At 38.4% G+C, this 25,214-nt stretch overlaps 1 long non-coding RNA gene across 1 annotated transcript in view; it reads right to left on the minus strand.

The window, feature by feature from the left end:
* The window catches only part of LOC113593582 (uncharacterized), a 328,454-nt gene that overhangs the window by 220,394 nt on the left and 82,846 nt on the right, over positions 1 to 25,214 (minus strand). Inside the window, exon 2 of the long non-coding RNA XR_008297398.1 lies at positions 15,306 to 15,369. This is a non-coding gene — a long non-coding RNA (uncharacterized LOC113593582). The remainder of the gene's footprint in view (positions 1 to 15,305; positions 15,370 to 25,214) is intronic.

The raw sequence follows: 25,214 nt of genomic DNA on the forward strand, positions 1-25,214 counted from the left end.
CCATGTCAGCCCGTTGAGACCTGCTCTTGAATGAATGCTGCTTCCAAACACTCTCCACCATTTCCCAGAGCACGGTCTATCACTGCTGGCCTTCTTGTGTCCACTGCAGCAAATCCATCTCTGTGATGTGCAGTTCGTCTGCCTCACTTGAAGTTTCTAGCCATCAGAATTTATGCTGAGTTTCTCATTTAGTCTTGAGATCTAGCCTAGGTGCTTGTTTTCATTTCACTTGTTTATTGCCTTCCTTTATTGGTCACTGAAGTCATTCGTTTATGGGCCAGGGCTCAGTGTTTGCACACTCCTCATCACTTCACTGTAACCTGTGTCTGGTTTATGCAGCTTGGACCAACTGCAGTGCACAGAACTTAGCATCTTCAGGCATCCCAGGCTCTTCCTTACCTCCAAGCACTAGCAGCATATTCTCCCTCTTGATGCAGAACACTCTTACCCCTAACTCTTTCTTTTCCCCCTGACTTTTTCCCTTGAACTCCAGGAAGCTTAATCCCTTCCTTCTGGAAAGCTTCTTGAGATCCTGGAGACTGGTACTCCCTGCTTGCCCTATTACATTCAGCACATAACAGCATAATCCCTCTCGCCCACCAAATTTAAGTTCCATTCAGCCAGGGAAAGTGGCTGCATCATTCATCACAGAGTGTCAAGTGTAGAACCTGGCATATAGCAGACATTGAATACATATTCCATGAATAAATGAAAGAAAATCGAGTCAGACTAATGGTCTACCCAGCAAATTATTCCTTTCCTGGTGAGGGATGTAGTTTACCTCCACTAAGTCAAAATTCTCCCAAACAACCACAAGTTGCTAGCAAGTTGCTTGGTGAGTCATTGTAGCTCAGTCTTCCCAGTATTTACCTAGTTTTCTGCCTGAATTTCTTTCTTTTTTTTTTTTTTTAATTTACCATGTCTGGGGTAACAAATTCTATAAGGTTATATTATACTATGCAACATGAGTTCCTTCATATGTTTTAATACTCTTCCCTTAAATCTAGTATCTTTAAATCTAAAATATCTGCAATACTACTTCTAACAAGTTTCTAACTTCTCTCTTCCAGGTCAAATACAGAAAAAGCTTTTTTCTATAGCACAATGGAGGAGGAAACTGGAGACGAGAGAGCCAATGCACGACTGAAGTAGTAGCACTCACAGAAGGCAAACCAGACACACCTAGTTAGCACAGTCAAACTCAGGCACCTCTGCACCAATAATGATCATGGATTATTGTCCCATTCTATTTAGTAGCCTTGTAGAGATCTGGCCTTTGCTGAATCTCCAACGACATGCAAATGTGAGTGCTTAAGAGGGAATTCTTAACGCAGCTTGTCTAATCTTCCCATGCCAATTTAAACTATCTCTTTAGTTTGTTTCTACAGCAGCAGCTGGGAGCAATACTTCTTTCAAATTATCCCAAGATTTAATAATATAATGTGGGCCAAGGGCAAGCAGAACTAGTTACAGAAAGAGAAAGGCAAAAAGAGTATAAACCAGCTCTAATCTGTTATAGTTGTACCAATTTTTTAACTATGAATGTTTTATAGAATATATATTTGCATGTGGTATGCACAGATATATTTCATGCGTATTCCCTTTTATGTATTACATACGACTGTACATTTAAATATGTGTATATTGTATTTTTTCAGAGATGAATATGTTTTGCATTTGCTCTGTTAAAATATAAGCTGATTTCTCCCTGGGAAATTTTTCTTGGCATTTCTGTTACAGATTTGTTTGCAAATATTTTTTAAGGGAACTTTAAAAAAAAAAACATTTTTGCTCAGCTGAAGATAGAAAATCTCCAAGGATTTCATGTTTTAATTTTATAAACTGTTTAAAATTTTCCAAAGAAACCAAATAGCATTTTTCCTAAATAAGCATTAGGAGATTCTTTGACAATACCCATCAGAGCATGGCACCCAATATATTCCCATATACTTATTGCTGATTTAAGCTCTGTTAATCCTTTACATCTTTCTTCTGAAGAGCTTTAAATTGTACTCTTAGGCAGGGCTTATTACTATGAATTTCAAACAGAGAAATTAATGTTTATATATTTAAAATGTCTCCTAAAATGTTGTTGCATGTGTATGTGACTAATGGCACAGCAGTGTGTGTTGAACGCTAGAATACAGTGTTTTGCAAATTAGACTTAAGTTGAGTATATCAGACAAAGATCTCCAGTGACCTTTTTTTTTCCTAAAACCAATGAACTGATCTCAAAAAACAAACAGCAGACAATAACAACAACAAACATTCTTCAGAGTATGGCTCTAGCTAGCTACAGATATAAATTTGGGTGACAACAGCTAATGTAGACCTAAATTTTTAAAAATTGTAAACCACATCCCTTGGGTTTTCCCAACCCTGCCCCTACCCACATTCTCAAAGATCTCTCTCTCTCCTTTTTGATTGTATCTTTCTTTCAAGTGAAACTTAATGAAGTTATGAACTGTTTGGGGGATTGTCTTACATACAATTCTTTAAAGATGACTTAAATATCTATTTTCTTTTAAGGTATCAGTAAGACTACTTTGAATCTGTATGGCTTTTTAAAAGTCAAAAGTAGAACAATTAAATGTAAACAAGTTTAAGTCACAGGTCATAAATCAGACAACTCTTCAATTCAAACCCATTTCACGTTTCCTAGCTGTGTGTTCCTCAGCAAGTTACATAACCTCTCTGTGCTTCATTTCCCAAATAAATAGGATGGCACTAATAATAATACCTTTGGCTTGGGATTGTTGGGATGATTCAATAATAACTATACATAGGCTTTTAGCACAGTGCCTGAGATATTGTAAGATCTCAATAAGTGGTAACTGTTATAGCCACTGTTACTACTATTAATTTTGTAGTATAGCAAATAAAATTTTTATTGTTTCTAGTATTGATCACATTGAGGTAATAGAACTTGAGAGAGAAAAACCACAAAGTACCACCTTATATTCATATAGTAGGTTCTAGTTAACAGCTTTGCTCTAACCTGACCACATTTTGAGCCCTCTGAGGTTTTGCAAGCAAACTCAAGTCACAACATTTCATCGGTGAGGTTTCTTAGTTGTAAAGAAAAAAAAAATTAAAAATAGACTCTGGCTGATAGAAGCAAAATAGGAATTTATTGAAAGGATGTTGGGAAACTCAGAATCACAGGGGGAAGGCCTGAAGAACCAGGCTCAGTACCAAGGGAAGCCAGGCAGGTGGGATTCAGGCTTACATCAAAGCAGCCTGCAAGAGCACACAGATGCTAGGGTGCCTGGGTGTCTTAGTTGGTTAAGCATCTGACTTTTGATCTGAACCCAGGTCATGATCTCATGGTTCATAAATTCGAGCCCTTCATCGGGCTCTGTGCTGACAGTGTGGAGCCTGCTTGGGATTCTGTCTCTCCCTCTCTCTGCCCCTCCTCTGCTCACTTGCTCATTCTCACTCTCACATGTGCTCTCTCTCTCTCAAAATGAACTTAAAAAAAAAACAAGAGCACACTGACTTTAACCTCTGCGCTGCTCCCCTCTAGCATGATCCCTGCTGCCAGATTCTGAGGGACACCCTTGATGCCCCTGGAAATGGGCTAATGTTCATATCTCTGCTGCTGCTAGCAAGAACTGTCCATGTTCAGTTTTTTTGGCTTTAATACACTTCCATCATGGGTTTTACTCTTTTTCTAGGATACAGGACAACCTAAGATATGTCCAAACTATGCAAGCTATTCAACTGCTCCCACAGAACCCAAACCTTTAGCAACATGTGTGACCAAGGGTGACTGGCTAGATGAACAGCATTCCTGGAATCCTGAAAACTCCAAGGTACAAAAGTCCCTTTCAGCCAGCACAGAAACAGGAAAAGGTCTAAGCATTTTAAACTTTTGAAATGAGTTCTTGACCTGTTTTGTTTTGAAAGAGACCTAAAATAAGCACTTTCATGGAAAATCCCAATAAGCCCGAGAAATAGTCTAGGGGTCTCCTAGTTCACTTGTCTGCATTTTATTGTTATATTTTATGAAACCGTATTTAACTATGCTTCCAAAAATATGCTTCTGATTCAGAGAGTAAATTTTTTTTTGTCTATTTAGAGAGTGACAGGCATCACCTAGTTGCTATGCTGAATTCTACAATTCCAGCAACTGTCACTGACTTTCTTCATTGAAAATAATCAATGGCTTTGACAGATAGAAAAGAAAGGATGTATGGACATATTTTGATGCATCTTGACAGCATATTTTAGAGTGGCTGTCCCTGTCAATTTCTGGTCTTTGTTTTTTCGTAATCAGGACCCAAGGGAAAGTTCTTAGGGTCGCTGACTCTGAAACTTCCCCAAAAATAAAGGGCAAAGGATACATAGAACTTGTCTGGTTTTTATCTGCCGATGTATTTTATATTTTAACTCTTCATTTTAGCCTGGTTTAGTTTCAACAGAGTTATAAAATTTGGAAAGATTAATCTGGACACAAGGTGTATGCTTCCTTGGCAATGAGAAAATGCTTGGATTGACAACTCTGTACCAGCTACACTTCATTCTTGGTTCTTTTATATGAGTCTAAGTAATTTTAAAACTTTTTTAGGAGATTCTATGCAATATTAAAATTCTCAGGCCATAAGAGAGAGTTAAAGGACAAAAGGCATTTTATTATGATTACATATACCCAGAATTTCCATCATTATGGTTACCTGAATAAGTACAAACATTCTTTATTAAAACCTGCTATCATATAAAAGACTTTTCTTTGTATAGAGAAAGAGAAGAGTTACATTGGCAACTTGTCTACACTTAAGATGCTCTCTATCCAACCAGCAAAAAAAAAAAATCTGTTGTGCTAAATAATTTGAAATACCATTTTGTTAATAGGTAATTAAAATGCATAGCTAATAGCTAATGGGCATCCTGAGACTGTAAGCTAAAGCTACATGCTGTCACTTAAATGACTCCCTTGGTTCTGGCAGTTGCCAATATGGGGGAAAGACCCTAAGTCTGGATCCATGGGCAGGTAGAACTTCCAAGGCTAAGACTATCCTCCAAATTGGGTTAGCTTGGATCCTAGTGAGACAGAAGGACCTTTGAGCCACAGCAGAAATTCCTGCTTCTTTGAGTTGTGACCATGGGTGCAAGTCAATACAAAATACAAGACCAAGAACATAGAATGGCCTCCCAAGACCATGGTCAGTCACTGCTTGTAGCCTTCTCAAAGGTTGTATTGTCCAGCTGGATTGATGTAGTACCTAGCTTCCTTGCTTAACACCTCCTGATAACTTGCCTGACATCTCAAAGAGTTTCTTAAAATATTCTTAAACCTTTGGCATCCCTTCCTGCCCCAGGCCTCATGAATAAAACATTTACCCAGTCAGCAGCTTTGGCAAAGAGGAAAAGCCAAGTTCCATCCATCAATGTCAAGAGCTGAATTACCCAGTGATCGCAGAGACTTTAATAACTCTGCTTCTTTATGACGATGTTGGTAAATAGCCCAATGCTGACAGCATCTGGGGTTTTGGTAGGTATTCCTTTTCTAGCCTGGCAACATACCACCACTATGTGCAAATGATGAGTGGCCATGATGATTCCAGTTGTTCTGTGTTTTCCCATTTGCAATCTGTATTGGTGTCCTAGGGCAACCATAACAAAGTACTACAAACTAAGAAGCTTAGACAACAGGAATGTATGGTCTCACCATACTGGAGCTAAAAGTCTGAAACCAAGGTAGCAAAGCCTCAAGGACTTTGAGGGAGACTTTGCTGCTCTCCTAGTTTTTGGTGGTTTGCTGGCAATCTTTGGCTTTCCTTGGCTTATTGAAGATTCACCCCTATCTCTACATTCATCATCACACACATTGCCCTTGTGTGCTGCTTGCCTCCTTTTTAAATCTCCCCTTATTAGATCACAAGTCACTTTAGAGTACCACCCGACTCCAATAGGACCTCAACTTAACTAATTACATCTGCCATGACCTGATTTCCAAATAAGGTCACATTCTGAAGTACAGGGGGCTAGGGCTTCATCATATGAATTTTAAGAGGACACAATTCAATCTGACAATCCTTCCTACCTTCTCCAAAATGCTTTTTTTTCAAAGTGCATTTCTTTTTCCTGTTGGTTGCAGGAAGATTAACCAAACCTACTCATAAAAAACTAATAGGGATTTATTTAGGCCAAATAAAGTCTGGGCTTCATATGCAATCCGATTCAGTTACCATGGGAATCAATTTAATATTATACTGTTTTGTGAAGCTAATGAGTAAAGCAATTTCGGTAGAAAATATATATTGGCGTTTTATAAGCAGGTTATTCTAAAACACTCTAAATTAACAATTTTTTAAAAAGGAAGTCAAATAAGTTTATCATTTTATATTTCAGAAGTCCACTTTTGAATATGCAGAAAATATTATTTCTTGTCAAATTTCTATAGAAGTATTACTTGAAACTAGTAAGTTGCCAGATTGGGGTTGGCACAGTAAAAGGGAAAGCACTAAATTTCTAGATGAGAAGTCACAGGACCACAAAATTATTAATAATCCCAGATGGTTTTACTAGCTACTAAACAAAGACCGTATCATATTTTTATGTTTCCTTATGAGCCAGGACCTTTCTATATACTGAAGTACATATAAAACACGTCCTCAGTGAACACACAGAAAAAAATTTCCTAGTCTACCCAGAATAAAAACACACTTCTGGTTGCCTGTTCCATGATAGTAATCTCATCACCTATGAGGATTTTTTTCACATATCCACGAAGTAAATATATACAAATATATAATATATAAAAAATATATAAATTTGAGATACATGATCGTGAGCCTCTATACATAAACACAAACACAATACAATTCAGTCCAATGAAAGGAATCAAATTGAAGGGAACAAAATGCTTAGCATCATCTAGGAAAAATAACTGGACACAGAGTTCATTTCTTGTGGGGTCACATTGTTTGTATAGCCAGGAGCTACCTCATTATTCACACCCTTCAATTCTCAAGTAATGAGCAGCCCACACACACACACACACACACACACACACACACACACACGCGCACACACACACACAGGTTTTCCCTATAAAGAAGAACCAAACCCAAACAAATTGTTTTGATCAGTCTTCCCTTCCATCATTTTCTCCTCAATTTGACAAAGATACCAGGAATATAAAACCCTTCCACAAAGTAATTCCTTTCTATACCTATCTACCCCAGACTCTATTAAGAACTTGTAGGATTAATTCTTCCCTGAAAACCCATCAACCGACATCGGCTCATAAACATAACTAGAGCCTTCTTCAAAGTAACTGACCACCTACACCCATCTTACACATGGTGCTGTCATTTTAGAGAAGAAACTTTTGTGTGGCTGGTTTTTGTTGTGTTCTATTAAGAAGAATGGAGTCATCTTTAATAACATTTGTTTGCAGTTTTACAAAGCACTCTTTCAAGTACACTTGATTAACTCTCTCCCTTTGAAAATTATATTTGATATAGGCAATAGGTCCACCTAAATACAAACAATGTTTTTGGCTATTAGAGATGTATAATATAGAAGGTAGTACAGTTCATCTATTACTTGCAATCCTCTTTGCCTTTCTATTTGCATGCTTTGTAGTTAGATGGATATTCTGCATCTGGGAAGACAAAAAGAACAATGACTAAGACTAATCTTTGCAGTATGCTCAGGGACTATTTTCTTGCTCAGGTGGGGTTTCATTTCCAGGTATCTTTTTTGATAAGTGGGGAACTTTCTCACAAGGACTACACTATCTTCAACACTGACATCTTTATGTTAATTTCATCACCACATGATTTCCTCAGGAAGCACCAGTTGCAGGCCCACTTCTCAGAGTGACCTACTGAAAATAAAAAGATTTAATTGTTTAAGACCTATGTTCCAAGGATTGTTCTTATTATTAGTTACTGCCGGGGTTTTGCTGAGTCTTGCTACTAGTCTCAAATGCATGTTTCATCCCTTTCTCCAAGAGCTAGCCCAAGGCTTCTGGAGATCACAGGAAGTTCTAAATATAGATCATTAGCCAATGTCAGCGTGAGCTGTGGCCTGTTGCATGTACTAAAGGGGAAGTACACCTCCACAGCAAGCTCTGGTAAATTCTCAGAGGAGGCACATGAGGAAGTGAGCATCCCTCTCTGTGATGCCCTGAACTTCGAAGATGTATTCAACCAAGGTGGGCACTCAGAGTTCTCAGAGAAGTTCTCTGAGGCTTCAGTAAGGTCTGAATTAAGAAGAAATTTTGAAGACAAAGATGGTAATGAACATTAATACAGAGAAGCTTCCACAGCTCATTACTAACCACAATCAGAGCATGTCCATCCCTGGAACATATGTATCTTTAATTAAAGCTAAATGTACTCTTTTCAACTTCTCCCAGCTTCAATCTGAGACCAGAGAAGTAGACCTAATGTCACAGTTGAGAAAATGTTACAATAGGAATTGGCAGAGAGCCCAGATAGGGTCAAAAAGCATCCAGGTGCAGAAAGCATCCAGGTAGTGACTGGGGTAAGGGAATGTCATGCACAGCCACCATCAGTGTCATATCACTCAAAGTTCTGTACTTGAGAAGTTACAGAAAAGCCTAGTTCTTTCCCACCTCTGGGGCTTTGCTTATGTTGTTTCTGGTGCCCCAAACATGATTTTTCTGGATTTCACAGGCATGGCTCCTCATGCCAGATTTCATCTCAAATGTCAGCTCCTTAAAAGAGCCTTTACTCACCATCAGTAATTTATCTTAACTATTGCCTCACGTCCTCATTGGGCCACATGCCCCTGAGAGCAGAGACTATATCTCAACTTCACCAGGAAAATGCATAGCATACAAGATCCCAAGAAAGGTTGGCTGAATGGATATATTCTAGACAGCACTATCCAACAGGACTTTCTGGAATGATGGAGATGCTCTATATTCTATCCTCAGTATGGTAGCCACTAGCTACATGAGACTATGGAGTACTTGTACTGTGGCTAGCATGAATGGAGAACTAAATTTTTAATGTGATTACATTTAATCAGCTTAAATCAGTTTAAGTTTACATTTCAATAGCCAAATGTAGCTATGGGCTGCCACATTGCAGAGTGTAATTTTAGGACAAACCCCTACCCACCCTCAATAAGGGCACACAATTATTCCCAAAGAGCTAATCTGACTGGAAGAGAAGGAGCTACCCTGAGCTGGAGTTTGGTGTTTTCATGAGCTACTCAGCCATGTCTCTGCAACCTAGAAATTATTATTAACCACCATAATATTTTTCCTGGTTATGCTATGAAACAAGATAATTTGGACCAAATTTGTAATAAGTTAATATTTTCTAATTCATTTTGTCAATTTCATACACGCAAAACTCAAACTTTGTGTGTGCATACACGCAAAACTCAAACATCTTTAAAATGAATAAAATCGTTAATAACTTAAGTGAATTCCCTAGTGTTTGTTCAACCAAAATAATGACATGAACCAGAAGAGGTGCTTTATTGATTCAATGGGTTGTGGCCTTGGAAGGTAGAGGCTGTGTTTGCCAATTCCAGGTGGTGTTTATCTCCAGAGTCCTGACACAGCACTGGCATGGAGTACGCACTTGGCAAATATTTTGTGCTGTTGTTGTTGTTTGTTTGCTGACAAATATTTTTTGAATACATAAATAAAGCATAGGGAGTCATTGTGTTCAGTTACTCAGATTTACGAATTTTTCTCCTTTCCTTCCCCCATTTATTGTACTTAATTTATCATCTGAAGAAGTAAAAGCAGATGGATGGGGAAAGGTAAGTTGTAGAATAAAAGGCCTTTTCTGTGTATGTACTCAGGTTTCTCAAAGTGACCCAAGCGATGGGTCACCATCAAGAGAACAGGAGAGCCACAGACCCAGGCAAAGTTCAGACTGGAGGGACGACACTGAAGGTCCCACTGACCAGTGTCACTTTCATCCAGCCCTGAAGATTCGCTCTTAAAAGAGTATCATGGGATGCCAAGGAAGGAAAAAAGTACAACAGGATATAATTGGCAAATGAGAAGCCAAGGCTGTTCTGCATCAATTTGATCTGAATTCAGTTGCTCTTGAGATTTGCAGTTCTCTCTCCCCAAAAACACAGATCCTACAAGCTCCTCTCACTTGTATAGCAGAGAATCACACTACTCTTCTCTTTCCTTTAGGCTCCTGTCTTGCAAGTGGATCCAGATATAGTTTGCACTTCGTATTTGAAAGTGGCTGCTTTAATAATCACCCTTGCCTGTATCTCTCTCTCTCTCTCCCCCTCCTCTGCCCCTCCCCCCATCCTTTTCCTCTCTTTCTGGTATAATGAATCACAGTCAGAATTTCCTTTTTTTGATCTATGTAGAAAAATAGGCTCATTGCCTCAATATTGACAGCAGCTACAGCTGGATCGCCCCAGGCCAGAAATCCTTTGTCTGAAACAAACAAACAAACAAAAATTCTGCCTCTCCTCATTTCCCCACTGAAGCCTGTCACCTGCCTCTCAACTGGGAATATAACCCACAGGCATTTACATCATGAGGTTTGCTTCTATAAGTTACAGCAAAAGGCAAAAATGAGCATAGTTCTCTGGCAATCAGGCAGATTTCCCAGTGCCTAATTTGTTAGGGATGTCATTTCTGTTAATGCCCATGTGTCAAAACTGCAGCCCATATTTTAATTTCACCATAAATCACATTGTGCCACTTAATAGAGAGCCATCAGGAATTATTACTGAGAAGACATATAGGACTTTATGAAACTAAGTTGTATATTGACTTTTGGTTAACTTTTCAAAATAGTTTCATTAAGTTTATGTCAAAGGAAGAAATGAAGGAAAAGAAACAAACATTTGGACTCCCAGAGTAGTAAGTTTTGGAAAAGAGTAACAATAAATGTTTTTGTTCCGTATTTGCAACTTATCATCCATTCCATTATGCATTCTGTGGAGCACCATTTTTCTTTAAATGGGTTTGATATGAAATATCTTGTTCTACAGGGTCATATGTTATTATGCACCAATTAACTCAGAAACCAGCTGTGCCTGAGAAGTAGACTTGGAAAAATAAATGTTAACACTGAAGCTCTCTTTCTGCTAAATGACAAACTTCCACAAAGCACAAAGTAAGGTTTAATCTAATCTCTTTGGTAGCTATGATGGAATGCCAAAGCATTTGTGACACCACATCCAGGAATATACTAATTTCCAATGTGACTAGACAGTAGTGAAAATCAAATGCAAAACTTCTTTGCCTGTTATGGTTAATCATCAACAGAACAAAGAGAAAACACATGCCAGCTTTCAGTCATATGTTAAACACTTACTTATAGAGAACAGTATGCATAAGAAACACCTGTCTTCATATTCTGATTTTTAGAGAGATAGTGGGTACATCTCAAGAAAATTCAGCCATCAAGAGTTTGTCTTTTACATAGTAAGGGCCTTCTCCAACACCATGGACATCACCTTCTCCTAGACTCGATTGCAATTTTACAACAGGAATTTACAAAGCTTTCAGAAGCTTTTGGTTAAAAATGAGAAATTCTTTACATAGCAGAAGGTGGTTCTCTCTCTTCCTAATTCTCTGACCCAGCAAAAATTACTGTCAACTCTCTGCCCAGTTGAGGGATATTGATTCTCCTGCTGCCATGGCAACACATTAGGTGTCAGGTCTGTGTGTCTTATACCCAGTGTCTAATCTGTTCCTCCTGGCTTTCGGATTTTGACACTTTCTAAGCCTTAATTAGTTTATTTGATGGGACCTGCACATTTTATTTTTATACTAAGTAGCTATTGAAAACATAGTCATCCAGAGAACAGATCACAGAGGTAAAAATTGGTCTACTGTCAGGCCGACCAGAGATGACAAAGAGTGAGAGTAAAGTGGGAGGCACAAGCTCCGCTTGCTGCTCCTCTGATATTGGGGAAAATCAAAACAGTTTTTGCCATCTGTCACATAGCACACTGTGAAAATTATGGAGCTGTTCGTTTCGACGTCTGAGGAACATTCTGCCACTGTGATTAGATCACAATGATATTACCTAGTCGCTAAAGGTTTGGATCAATGCTCTTTAATATTTTTCTTCTCTGAGAATCTCTGCCTTAACTTATTTTTCAGTGGGAACATCTGCTAAGCAATTCACTTAGAGATAAATATTTCACACAGGTAAAGCACTTAGGATGGGAGTCACAGTACAGCTGATAACTTAGTTAAGTTCAGAGAGTTAATCATAAAAGAAAATAAGGGGAAAAAATTTCACAAAGGATTACCATTGTAGAACAAAATGTTACCGCAGAGTACCAATTCTCAAAGTGTGGCCCACAGAACCCCAGGGGAAGGAGGATGGTGGGGTGGGGCGGGGGGGCGGGGGGTGGAGGTTGTCCAAAGAACCCATGGGGAAGCCAACAGGTCAAGACTACTGTTGTGATAAACCTAAGACACTATTGCCTTTTTCACCCTTTTAACCTTTTACAGTGATGATGTGAAAGTAATGGTGGTAAAACTAAATGGATTAGGAGTGCCTGGGTGTCTCAGTTGGTTAACTGCCAAATTCTTGATTTCAGCTCATGTCATGATCTCACAGTTCTTGAGTTCCAGCCCCTCCTCAGGCTCTGTGCTGACAGTGCAGAGCCTGCTTGGGATTCTCTCTCTCTCCTCACTCTCTGCCCCTCTCCTGCCCTCATGCTCTAAATAAATAAATATTTAAAAAAAAAATAAATGGTTTAGCACAAATCAAGGCAACGTGTCTCTCTCTCTCTCTCTCACACACACACACACACACACACACCACCCTCTCTTCCCTCCACACTGGAATACAGAAAAAAGAGGAGGACAAGGCGTTGACCTTTTAAAAGTTACTTGAGGGGTGCCTTGGTGGCTCAGTTGGTTGAGCATCCAACTTTCGCTCAGGTCATGATCTCGCAGTTTGTGAGTTCAAGTCCCATGTCAGGCTCTGTGCTGACAGCTCAGAGCCTGGAACCTGCTTCAGATTGTGTGTGTGTGTGTGTGTGTGTGTGTGTGTGTGTGTGTGTGTGTGTGTCTGCCCCTCCCCCACTCACACACTCTGTCTCTCTCTCCTTCAAAAATAAATAAACATTAAAAAAACTTTTTAAATTACTTGATAAGGGAGTTAAAAATTTTTAACTCTGTTAAATCTTGGCTCTTGAGTGCATGTCTTTTTACTATTCTGTATGACAAAATGGTAAGGTTGCACACCCACTTTCGTTGCTAACTGAAATCGGACAGTTGCCTCAAGGAAAAGCACTTGTGTGGTTGAGCAGAGAGCTGAACTAACCACTTTCTTAAATAAAACACAACTTTTACTTGAAAGAACAACGGACACGCAATGGTAGTGACACTTGAGTATTTGGGAGACATTTTTTTTCTCCTAAATTAAAGACCATGAAACTGTCATTTCAAGGAGAACTTACATTATTTGTTGCCCGTGATGAAATGTGAGCTTTCAAGCAAAATTAACTGTTTTTGGAAAAATTTTTATCTGTGAGCTTAAAAGCTTCCCACTACATAAAAATTTTTCTGATCATGTGGAGCGTGAGATTAGTGAATATATTTTTATATTGTACACTGAAATGTGTCAGCATTTGGCAGAACTGCACCAATATTTTCCAAATGATCAATACATGAAATTACAGACTCTTTAAGAAGTAAAAGGCGCTTTCAAAATAAAAGGAAGACCAACTGATTTTAATTTTACAGAATATAAAACATTAATTCATATGGTTTCAGATTTCATACTTCAAATACCTTTGGAAAAACTACCACTTGTCAAGTTTAGGAGTATTATCATACCCATAATGATCTAAAAGAGGACATTAAAATATTCATCTCTCTTGCAGCTACACATCTGTGTGAGACCAGATTTTATTCATGTACCTCAACCTTCGTGAACATACCACAACAGAATGAACGCAATTGGCAGATAAAAGAATCTGTCTTATATTAATCCAAACACTAAAAAGTTTTGAAAAATTGTAAAAACATTATCACTCTTCAAATTTCTTTTTTTTTTTTTGGAAAGCATAGCTATTGTTCATTTAAAAATGCAGTTATTATGTAAAGGTTTTACTTACTTACTTAACTTACTTACTTATTTACTTACTTATTTAGAGTGAGAGCAGGGGAGGATCAGAGAGAGAGAGGAAGAGAAAGAATTCCAAACAGGCTCCATCCTGTCAGCACAGAGCCCGATGCAGGGCTTGAATTTACAAACTGTGAGATCACGACCTGAGCCGAAATCAAGAGTCAGAAGCTTAACTGACTGAGCCACTCAGGCACCCCAAGGTGTGTTATTTTAAAAATAAATACATAAATTTAATATTTATAACTAATTTGTAATAAAGTAAATATTTAACCAAAGTCCTTTAAAATCCTTAATAATTTGTAAGTTTAAGGGATCTGAGACCACAGTTTGAGGGCAATTATTCCATAGAAGGCTAATGGAGGGACTGCCCAAGGTACTGAGAACACAAACCAAGGATCCAGGACACACAGGAGGATAGGTTCTTGGAAATCAGTTGCACCATCTAGGCAACAATTAAATAACTGCTTCATAGCCAGTCTGTAACCTCTAATCCCCAAGTATAGACAATAAAATTCCATATCAAGGAAAGACAGCCCAAGCTTAGCCCCAGGACATAATTCTATTTTCTCTGTAAGACATACTTCTCTTCCTTTTTTCATCCTTCCCTAAATTAGCAACATCCCATTTCGCATTAACATAAGCAAATTGCTTTCAGATCACCAGAAAATCTGCAACCAGTTATCATTGATAAAAACAGAACGCAGGACAAGAAGTGACATCTCTCACCTTTTAACAAACACCATTCTGAATATGTATAATACAAGATAACAGTAACATTCTGCTCCTAATGCATCTTATGCTATTTAAATGGAAATCACAAAGCCTAATATCACTAATGCATGGCTAATGGTATACTAGCAAATATGATACGATGTTTCTGACAGTGATTGGCATCTTGGACCAATGTAACCATTCTAGACCATCAGATTAAAGACCCAGATCACACTAATATCAGAACAATTTTGAGAGGTAATACATCTTGCAACACTTAGTACAACTCAATGATTCAAACCTTCAAAAGCATAAAATATTATCCCATAAGCAGAACATTTATCATCCAGGGAATGAGTGAAACCAAGTAAGTCAAATTAAGAACTATGTTCCCCATGTATGTTTTTCAGAATAAATCGAATAGTAACCATTCTTTAGCATAGACTATTTGGTAGCCTACATCCAATTCTGAGGAGACTGGGTTCTTGGTTGCCTATCAGTAAATGTCAAGAAATAACATTTATTCACCTGAGTGCAGCACCATCCAAGCAGCTTGACAACTGGATCTGCCATCTCAACTTTCATCACAGAACTGGGAAATATAACAAAAGAATTATCAAAATCCAGCCTGGAACCATTCTATATTTCTTCACCTATTTTGCTTCTTCCCTTCTGAAATGAATGGCAGCTTTGGGAAAGGAGACATGAGGGATGAGGCCACATGCCATTCTCAAGAAATTGCCCTCTGGAGCTCACCTTTCCAAGTAGGAAAACCACCTTTTCTTTGCTTCTGCCTACCCCCATCCACACCCTGCAACAGGTTTGTTTTCTCTTTCACAGGCTATGAAAAAGTGATGCTGATTTTATAATGGCAATACCAGGGTATGTACTTTGTTTTAGACTACGAGTCAATTTTCATAGTACAAAATTAAGACTTCCACATTTCTAAGTCTACTGAGACAAAAATAGCAACACTAAAAGTCTCGAAAGAATATCATTTTTAAATTCTCCACAAAAAATGCTAAATATTTATTCCTCCATGCCCCAAATCAGCAAAGTGACATGACCAAATGCTTGAGGAATAACCACTATAAGAAAACACTAAATCTTTAAAAGGAGTATATCCAAAAATTAGTTCTTGGCTTGCTGATCTTCATGGCAGTGAGGGGAGTGACCCTAAGTATCTTGCAAAATTTAGACAGCCCACCTGGCCTCTCCAGCTCATGCACCATTTTCAAATTCAATAAAAGCAATATCATGTTTCCCAAGTAGGAAACCTATTTCCTTGAAACCAGAGAACTTAGCAGCTGATAGCATCATTCCATGAGTCTCCTCTGGTAAGTTATTAAGGAATACAATACAGCTTGGAAGATAATGGTGAGGATTTGGTGTTGGATTTCTCTGGATGTTAACTGAGTCTGGGGCTCTGCGACCAAGCCTTTTTTGTAGCAACAACAGTCTATTCCATTGTTCTGGCTTCTTTCTTTTGTTAGCAAAAGTACCACCCATTTGAGGTGCCTGAGTGGCTCAGCTGGCTAAGCATCCAACTCTTGATTTCAGCTCAGGTCATGATCTCACGGATTGTGGGATCGAGCCCTGAATCAGGCTCCAAGCTGGGTGTGGAGCCTGCTTAAGATTCTCTCTCTCCCTCTGCCCCTTCCCTGCTTGCATGCTCTAAAGAAAAAAAAAACTCTTAAAAAAAAAGTACCACCCATTTTAAATATGTCAGAATCTGTTTCTGCATACTGCATTTACATTGGTTTAACACCAGATAAAAATTCTTTTAACTTTCTCAAGGCATGTCTTAATAAGACCAGTTTTTTAAATAAAATAGGCTTTCAGTCTCCTCTTCATGGCTAAAATAAGGGAACAGGGCACACAGGGCTCTCTTACAATGTTGTGTGTTATGTTGTGGTTATAAATTTTAATGATTTAGTCTGATATCTCTGTTTTGGGTTCAATATAATAAGCCAAATAAGACAAACAAGCTGTTAAACAGTCAACCCTAGGCAAGATTACCCTTAATTATGTCTTTATTACTATCAATTAAGTCATCACACCAATAGGTCAACGATTCTGTTGTTTCATGATGAAACCCACATAAACACACTATACTGTCAACTGTTAGTCCCTCTTCACTAAAGGATTAAAGTTCTCTATGGCTTTGGGTGCTAAACAACTGTGCAGAATGTTAAAAACACAATTTTTTTTTCTTTTCCAGCAAGTAGACGATGGGCTCCATGCATAGACTTCAGTAAAAACCAAAATTAAAGACGAATTATGCTTAATTTATATTGCTTAATATTTCCCCTTCATTTCATTCCTCTTCATGTTGCCTTCAGTCTTGTAAAATTATTATCCACAGAAAACAAAATCCCTCTTAGACTCTGCTTTTCTGTTTTCTCACTTCAGGACTTAAAATATGCAAGTAACTTCATCGTCAGGGAAGAAAATACAATTATGCCTCTCTACTTATAGGAGGGACAGTTGTTATGAGCTTGCCACAGGGAGATTTCATTACACCCACATTTTGCATTGAATGCCTTTGTAATAAAGCTAGAAGAATCCCTGTCTCTGGAATAGGCATCAAACTCAAAGAGAAGAGGGATTGTTGTCTTTGACACACGCTGTTCGCAGTTGTTGGTAGCAAAGATTAACAGTCAACATATTCTTTACATGGGGGCTACTTGTCCCCGTACCTGCTACCTTCTTTATTATTGCAGTAAAATACACAGAAGGTAGAATTTATCATTTTAAAGTAAACAATTCAGTGGCACTAAGTACATTCACAATATTACGCCAACATCAGCATGATCTAACTCCATAGGTTCTCATCACCCCAAAAGGAAACCCTGTGCCCATTGTACAATATTTTAAGCCATGGAGCAGATACTTGGTTTGGGATCAGAATTTCTTTTTTCTCCCTTTCTATCTCTAATAGATGATTATAGTTGAGAGCATGAGCTCTGAAATCTAACTGCCTGTATTTAAATTCTGTTCTTTGTGCCTACTCATTCTTTCTGGGCTTTGTTGTCTTCAACTGTGAAATGAGAGCAATCATAAAGCCTCTTATAAGGTTCTGAGGAATAAACTAGGGCATATACAGCCTATTCAGTTGGGTCTGGCAAGCACTAATCGCTCACTAGATGATGGACATATTAGTTTATATTTTTCATCACAACCTTCTGTGTACCAGGCACTATTCCAAATGTTGTATAAATACAAACAACCTTAAAATTCCTAATAATCCCAGAAAGCAGTCACTATAACCAACTTTATTTTACAGATGAGGAAACTCAAGCACAGAAAAGCTAAGTAAGTTGAGGAGGCAGTATTTAGACTGCCAGAAGCCATGGTCTTAACTACAATGTCATACTGCTTCTACATTATTTCTCCTTATTATACTCACCCAAAATGTACATGGCTAGTCTTTCCTTACCATACTCTTTCTGCTTCCTGAAGCAATTTACAGTTGTCAAAAAATAGAGACCATCCATATTCCTGCCTTGTTCATACATCATCTTAAAGTGTTTATGTGTGTTCCTGCCTTTATTTTTCATTAAATGTATGGTTTTTAGACTCATGAGTCAGGTATTAATATCAAATACATCTGAGGCAATGTATATATTTTTTGCATGATATACCACCATTGAGCACAACAGCAAACAAAACTGCATGTCTATTCTCTAGTCTGACACCAAGGCCATGGTTCTACAGGTCATCCTGCAGCCTTGGGGCACGGTACAGGAAATTGTCCCCTACTTAACCCCAGGATGGAGGGGAAGAGAGATTATGGGAAAGCTAGCACATCATCTTCAGAAGTCCAGATCATATAGAGACAGAAAGTGAAGGGGACCAACATCACCTAAGCACATGTGCATGCCAGTGTCTGAATGAGATGCCAGTCTGACAAATATGACTTCCAGTTACCATAAATTATTAGCAGAGATCTGCATATTTAAACAAAGCAAGCTTACTGGAAATCCAGGGCAAGATGCTTCATTACATGATTAAAGGGGGAAAAAAGTACAGGTTCTGATAAAATAAATTTCCCTTGAGGCACAATTGTTTTTCTTTGTACCTTCAAAAGGATGAAAGGGCTTCATATTACTTGGAGATATGTCAAATTCAATTTCTTTCCTTTTTTCTCTTTTTCTTTAATTACAAAAGTAATATAAGCTCATTGTAAGGAGTTCAAACAATACAGCAGTATGTAGAACAAAATAAAGTTCTCCTTTTACCATCACCACCTTCCAACCCTAGTCCCCAGAGGCAACCACTGCCAATACTTTAGAATAAAACCTTCAAATACCTTTCCTGTTTTTCTGCACATGTGTGAGTATATATGGATATGCAAATGCAGGGATATACATATTCCACTCTACAAAAATCTAACTTTTGTGTTTATTAGCCATGAGAAAAATCAGTAAAAAGAGAAGATAGATTGTAGAAGTTGAAGACATATTGGGTCTCCCATCAAGAGCTGCTGACACCCAGAAAATAACATCAAATTGAAAAAAATTGCAGAGACCAGGTTAAAATAAGCAGATCTTTTAGCTGAGAACACAAAGCATCATTCAATAAACAATGTATGTCCAACTCTAAACTGTGGCCAATTTAGTTTGATTGGTTATATAACCACTCCTCCTCATCAGAATTAGGTCAATAGTACCACCAGCTCTGAAGATTTATGTTAGGTGATGCTTAGGAATAGAAAAAATTGTTGCATATACTTATCATTATTCATATTCTTGCTGATTTGACATTTTCCCCAATAGCTTTGCTAAGGCACTGCTCCCTTGCTCAAAATATCCTTCCCCTATCCCTCCATCTACCTAAAGTATATTTGGGCTTCAAGCAACAGATCATTTCCTTCCACCCTGGAAAGACTTTCATCACTGACCCAAAGAGGTTCCTTTGCCTTCTGAACTCTACATGGTGAAATACGACACTTTGTGATTAACCAACCATTTTATGTGCTAGTTTGACTTTGTTTTTAACTAGACCACATGCTTCTGAGTTAGGGTATCTCAAGCATTTCCAGGCTGACTGGCATGACACACCTACTACTCAATAAAAGAATTTTTGATAAGAAATTTATTTCAGTTGCTGTGGACTGTAACCAGATACTGACCAATGTTCATGGTTTAAATCTCAAGAAATCAATGGTGATTTCCCCAAAGTCTCTAAGTTCTGGATTCTAGGATAAAGAAAGTTAACACACTAACTAGGATTTCTTAACTCAAGGCCCCTTGATAGACATCAGAGCATTGCTAAGGCCTCTGAAATTAAGAGCAACGTTGGGGGTGTATGTGTCCATAAGTATTAAGTATGGGTAGGTGGAGGAAGTCTATGGCTTTCATTAAATGCTCTATAGAGCCTGTGTCCCAAAAGGGTTGAGAAACATTATTTAGGTCATGCAGCAGACACAAAGCATTTGGGGAGAAGGTGGTGGCATTTGAGTAGCAGTGTGGGATTTGGATAACACTTTACCTCTTTCCATAGATGAAACTTTGTAGAGGCACTTGTTTCTATCCCTCCATTTAAACCAGATGTTCAAATGTTTGACATTAATAAGCTATCTACCTTTTGATATTTTTCAATGAGTTGAAAAATAGCCAGTCATGACCATAAGCTCCCTTTATGGCAGGAGACGGCAGCAGGGAGGGTTATAATGAGAAAAATGCCTCAGGCCAGAAAAGGTTTACATAAAAATGAGGCCCGAACCTTAATATGATCTCAAACCTCAGTACACCAGTCCACATTCAGTTAAACACATGCACGCGGTACAGCAAATTTCTCTTTCTATTGGTATGTGCTTATGCATAACTGGTATGAATGATCCTTATAATAAAACATGGCTCTGAGAACCTATGTATAATGCTTCAGCTCCTTAGAGGATATTAGTAAGAATGATTCTAGAGTAGAATACTCAAGCCAAAAAGAAGTCTAGTGAGTGGAGCTCATTATTTTTGAAACTTGTCATGCCCCACAATAGGAAAAAATAAATAAAAAAACAAAAAACACGTCATTCGCTCTGACTTAAATTAGAGCTGGTTTCCCACTGAGTAGTGTGTTGAATCTTTGGCAGAATAACAGATGATGCCTTCGACAATTACACATCCATCTTGGGATGAGACATATCTCGATTTCAAATGATGGAAGCAATTACCCCTTTACAACTGGAAGCAAAATCTGTGTTTCCTGGGAATCGGGACATCTGGGTTTTAGTTTTGAGCCTGCCGTTAATAGGTGTGTGACCTTGGACAAATCAGGTAATACAATTTTCCTCATTTTACTAATGAGGGAGTTGGATTCTGTTTCCTCTGAGCTCCCTTCCATGTCTAGCATTCTAAATGCTTAGGTATCACTTCGAAGGCAGTAAAAGGGTTAAGAGATTTTTGACAAGAAAACATGAGGAAAGAGATTTATCTCACCTTAAGAAATGAATTCTTGAAAACTCACATTCGATTATGAATCCATAAAATGGATCCTATTGTTTTATTACGTATATACATATGCTGTTTTAGATAATTTACTAACATTCAAATTTCAGGTTTCCTGATCTCAGTCTCTCTGTAGAGGTGAATACTATTTAAACACCTACGTATGTTGAAGTCAATGTCTAAAAGATGTTCTGTGTTTGCTCATTTTTAAATATTTACTTATTTATTTTGAGAGAGAGAGACAGAGACAGCACGAACGGGGGAGGGGCAAAGAGAAAGGGAGAGAGACAGAATCTCAAGCAGGCTCCATGCTGTCAGCACAGAGCCTGAGGCAGGGCTCGAACTCACAAACCACAAGGTCATGACCTGAGCTGAAATCAAGAGTCTGACACTTAACCAACTGAGCCACCCAGGCACCCCTATGTTTGCTCATTTTGGATGGTCGTACATCAAGTTTTCTAAGTTCTGTTCACCCAGGACCAAAAATCTCTTTAAAGAATGACTCTGTATAGGGGTACCTTATAGGGGTACCTGGGTGGCTCTGTCAGTTGAGTATCCAACTCTTGGTTTCAGCTAAGGTCATGATCTCATGGTTGGTGGGTTTGAGACCTGCATCGGGCTCTGCACTGCCAGCGTAGAGCCTGCTTGGAATTCTCTCTCTCCCCCTCTCTCTGCACCTCCTCTGCTCACTCGCACCCTGTCAAAATGAATAAACATTAAAAAAAAAAAAAGAATGTCTTTATTTAACAAGTCTAATTTGCTCAGCTATCACGTGACAATATAGAGCCATGTACTGGAAAATAGGGAAGTCCCAGTGAATTTGTTCTTAAAAATTGGGATTTTTAATGTGTAATCTATTATCTTGAACCAACATCTAAGGAGATTAGAATAATTTACCTCTTTTAGTAACAGTATTACAAAGGGAAGCAAAAGGCATGTACATGTTGACTTGAGAAAATTTTCTTTTGGAGCTGAGGAGAAAAGGCATAGAAGAGGCTCTTCAGATGAATGACAACAATGTCATCTGGGGAAGGATTTCTTCCCAAAGACTTAGGGTTCACTAGTGTCAGTCACCAGGAAGTAAACATAATTGAGAACATGGACCAAAGGCTTTTTGCACTCAACTCAGTTCTGGAGGTAAGTGAGCAAGATGACCCTTGGAAAACACTGTTGACATAAATGAGCTTCTTAGTTTGAAAAATAATCAAATAGCCACTTCCCTGCCTAAAAACTTCAGTTGTGCACAGGTTGTCTTTCTGTATCTTTTCTTTGCAATGAATTGCCCAAGAAACATAATTTCCCCTCAGGATACATTAAGCCAATCACTCATGATATGCAGCTGAATTTTCTATCTGGGCAATGCTTACCTTATGTAGAGAAAATATAATATGTTAAATCAACAAAATTAAGTGGGTGATGATCCAAAGAACTCCACATTAACTTTCACCTGCAGTGCCTCTCCATCTTTTGTTCAATGAGACTATGAGGACCTGCTATGTACGAGCTGCCTTAGCAGGCGACGGTGATCCATGGAAGGTAAAACACCATATCTAGTATCACAGTAACAGAAAGTAAGCCGTTTGAAGCAAGGAAAGAATGTTTCTTGAGTGCAACTATGACTCACAAAGTTTAAGAGAGGCTGCCTTCAACTTGAAGTGTGTGTCTTCGTCTGTAAAATTGGGAAAATACTATCTATCTTATAGGTTCCTTGTGAGGATTAGGTGGGATAAATTACATAGGATCCTGTATCAGTTGGCTCAGGCTGCTAAAACACAATACCACAGGCAGGGTGGCTTAAACAACAGAAATTTATCTTCTCATGGTTCTGGAGACTGGAAGTCTAACATCAAGGTGCCAGTAGGGTCACTATCTTGTTTAGACCTCACATCGTAGCTTGGTGATAGCTGCCGTCTTAGTATGCACCTCCCCCACATCTCTCTGTCTCTTCTTATAAGAATACCTGTCCTACTCCATTACAGCCCTACCATTATGACCGCATTTAACCTTACTTACCTCCCTAAAATCACTCTCTCCAAACACAATCACATTTGGGGTTAGGGCTTCAACATATAAATTGTAAGGTAACACAACTCAGTTTATAACAGACTCTTAACACAGTCCCTGGCATGTTAGTTAATATTTATGGAGAGCTACAATGGCCACTGTTATTTTCATAATAGGCATTACAAGTTTTCCCCCATAAACTCAAGACAGCCTAGGAAGACTGTGTGGTTTTAAAAGTAAAAAAGAAAATAACTATAAAATCTTTTGCAAAAGCCCCTGAATCCTCACCACCTCCTCAAGGAGATTGTTTTCTTTAGGATGGAACTCAGTACCTGTGGGTTGGGTTCCCTACTGACACATGCCCCCACCCTTTTTTCAAATGTATGTTTATTTTTTGAGAAAGAGAGACAGAGACAGAGACAGAGAATGATCGCATGTGCATGAGCCAGGGGCAGAGAAGGGGAGAGAGAGAGAATCCCAAGCAGGCTCTGCACTGTCAGCGCACAGCCTGATGCAGGGCTCAAACCCCAAATCCATGAGATCATGACCTGAGCCAAAACCAAGAGTCAGACGCCACTAAGCCACCCAGGCGCCCCAACCTGGCCCCCTTTCTGATGTTGGCCATGAGCATAAAACACTGTGGGATCAGCCTCTCAGTCCCACGGTGGCTGTCCAAACCCCACTCATCATCCTCCAATCAGTTCATCCCAGGTCTAAACAAGGCACTGCAGCCCTTCTACCCACTGTAATACCAACACAGCTGTTCCACTCCAGAAATCAGGGTCCAATCTGCACACAGGAGTCATTAAAGTATTTCTCTTTGCTTTAATGAACAGGCTTCAGAAGGAGTATGCTTTCCAAAATGAACCTCTACAGTATCCACTGTGACTCTCCTCTTAGCACAGAGAGAAAAACTATCACTTCAGGAAATTGTGACCATTTGCCCAAACCTTTGTGTGAGGGCCTCCAGTAAGATTTTGTGTAAATCTCAGAGACACAAGCTGGTAAGAAATAAAAGCTGTTTTGTCATCCTTTGAGGATCCAAAACAAACAAACAAACAAAAACAACAAAAACTCTACTTATTCCAAAGAGCTAATTTGCAATGCAAATACTATATTAAAATCAATATTTTATATGCTAACTTGCCTCTCAAAAACAAGTGTCTGCTGAGAATTTGAGGGAATTTATTTACAGGTAAGACTATGGAGTCAGAGACCCTTAACACTAATGCTAGTTTTCCTTGTACCAGACAGGTAAACCAAGGGTAGAAGAATTACCAAGGGAGGAACATATAAATGTCAAAAGTCAATGCGAGTAACTTAACACCCAATCAACTTTCTACTCAAACTGGGTAAGCATCTACAGATACTTAAGCCACTGTAATGACAGAATTTTCCCAAAGTAAAATATATTTCAATGAGAGGTATTTTTATTTTGCCTCAAGATAAAAATAAATAAATAAATAAATAAATAATAAAAAATAAACCCTTAATGGGTGATATTCCAAACCTACAAATAACACTCTCCTGCCAAAAATTCTTTCTTCATTTCACCTGCCCTCACCCTAACCTAAGATGTCATCCTCTCTTAATTTAGCCTTGTGCAAAATTCTTCCTTACCAGTATACCTGTTTATATCTATCTATCTATCTATCTATCTATCTATCTATCTATTTTCCCTTCTTCCAATCCAATATTTTTTATTTCATTTAATTGCAGTAAAATATACCTAACATAAAATTGATCACTGCCACCACTGTACGTATACAATCCAATGTGATTACCTACATTCACAATGCTGTGCAACCATCACCACTATTCATCTCCAGAACTTTTCATCAACACAAACTGAAATCCTGTACACATTAAATAACTTCCCCTAGACCCTGGAAACATCTACTCTACTTTTTGACTGTATGAATTTGTCTTTTCTAGGTATTTCACATAAGTGGAATTATACAATATATATCCTTTTATGTCTGGCTTA

Source organism: Acinonyx jubatus, chromosome A2 (genome assembly GCF_027475565.1).
Source record: "Acinonyx jubatus isolate Ajub_Pintada_27869175 chromosome A2, VMU_Ajub_asm_v1.0, whole genome shotgun sequence".
NCBI lineage: Eukaryota > Metazoa > Chordata > Mammalia > Carnivora > Felidae > Acinonyx > Acinonyx jubatus.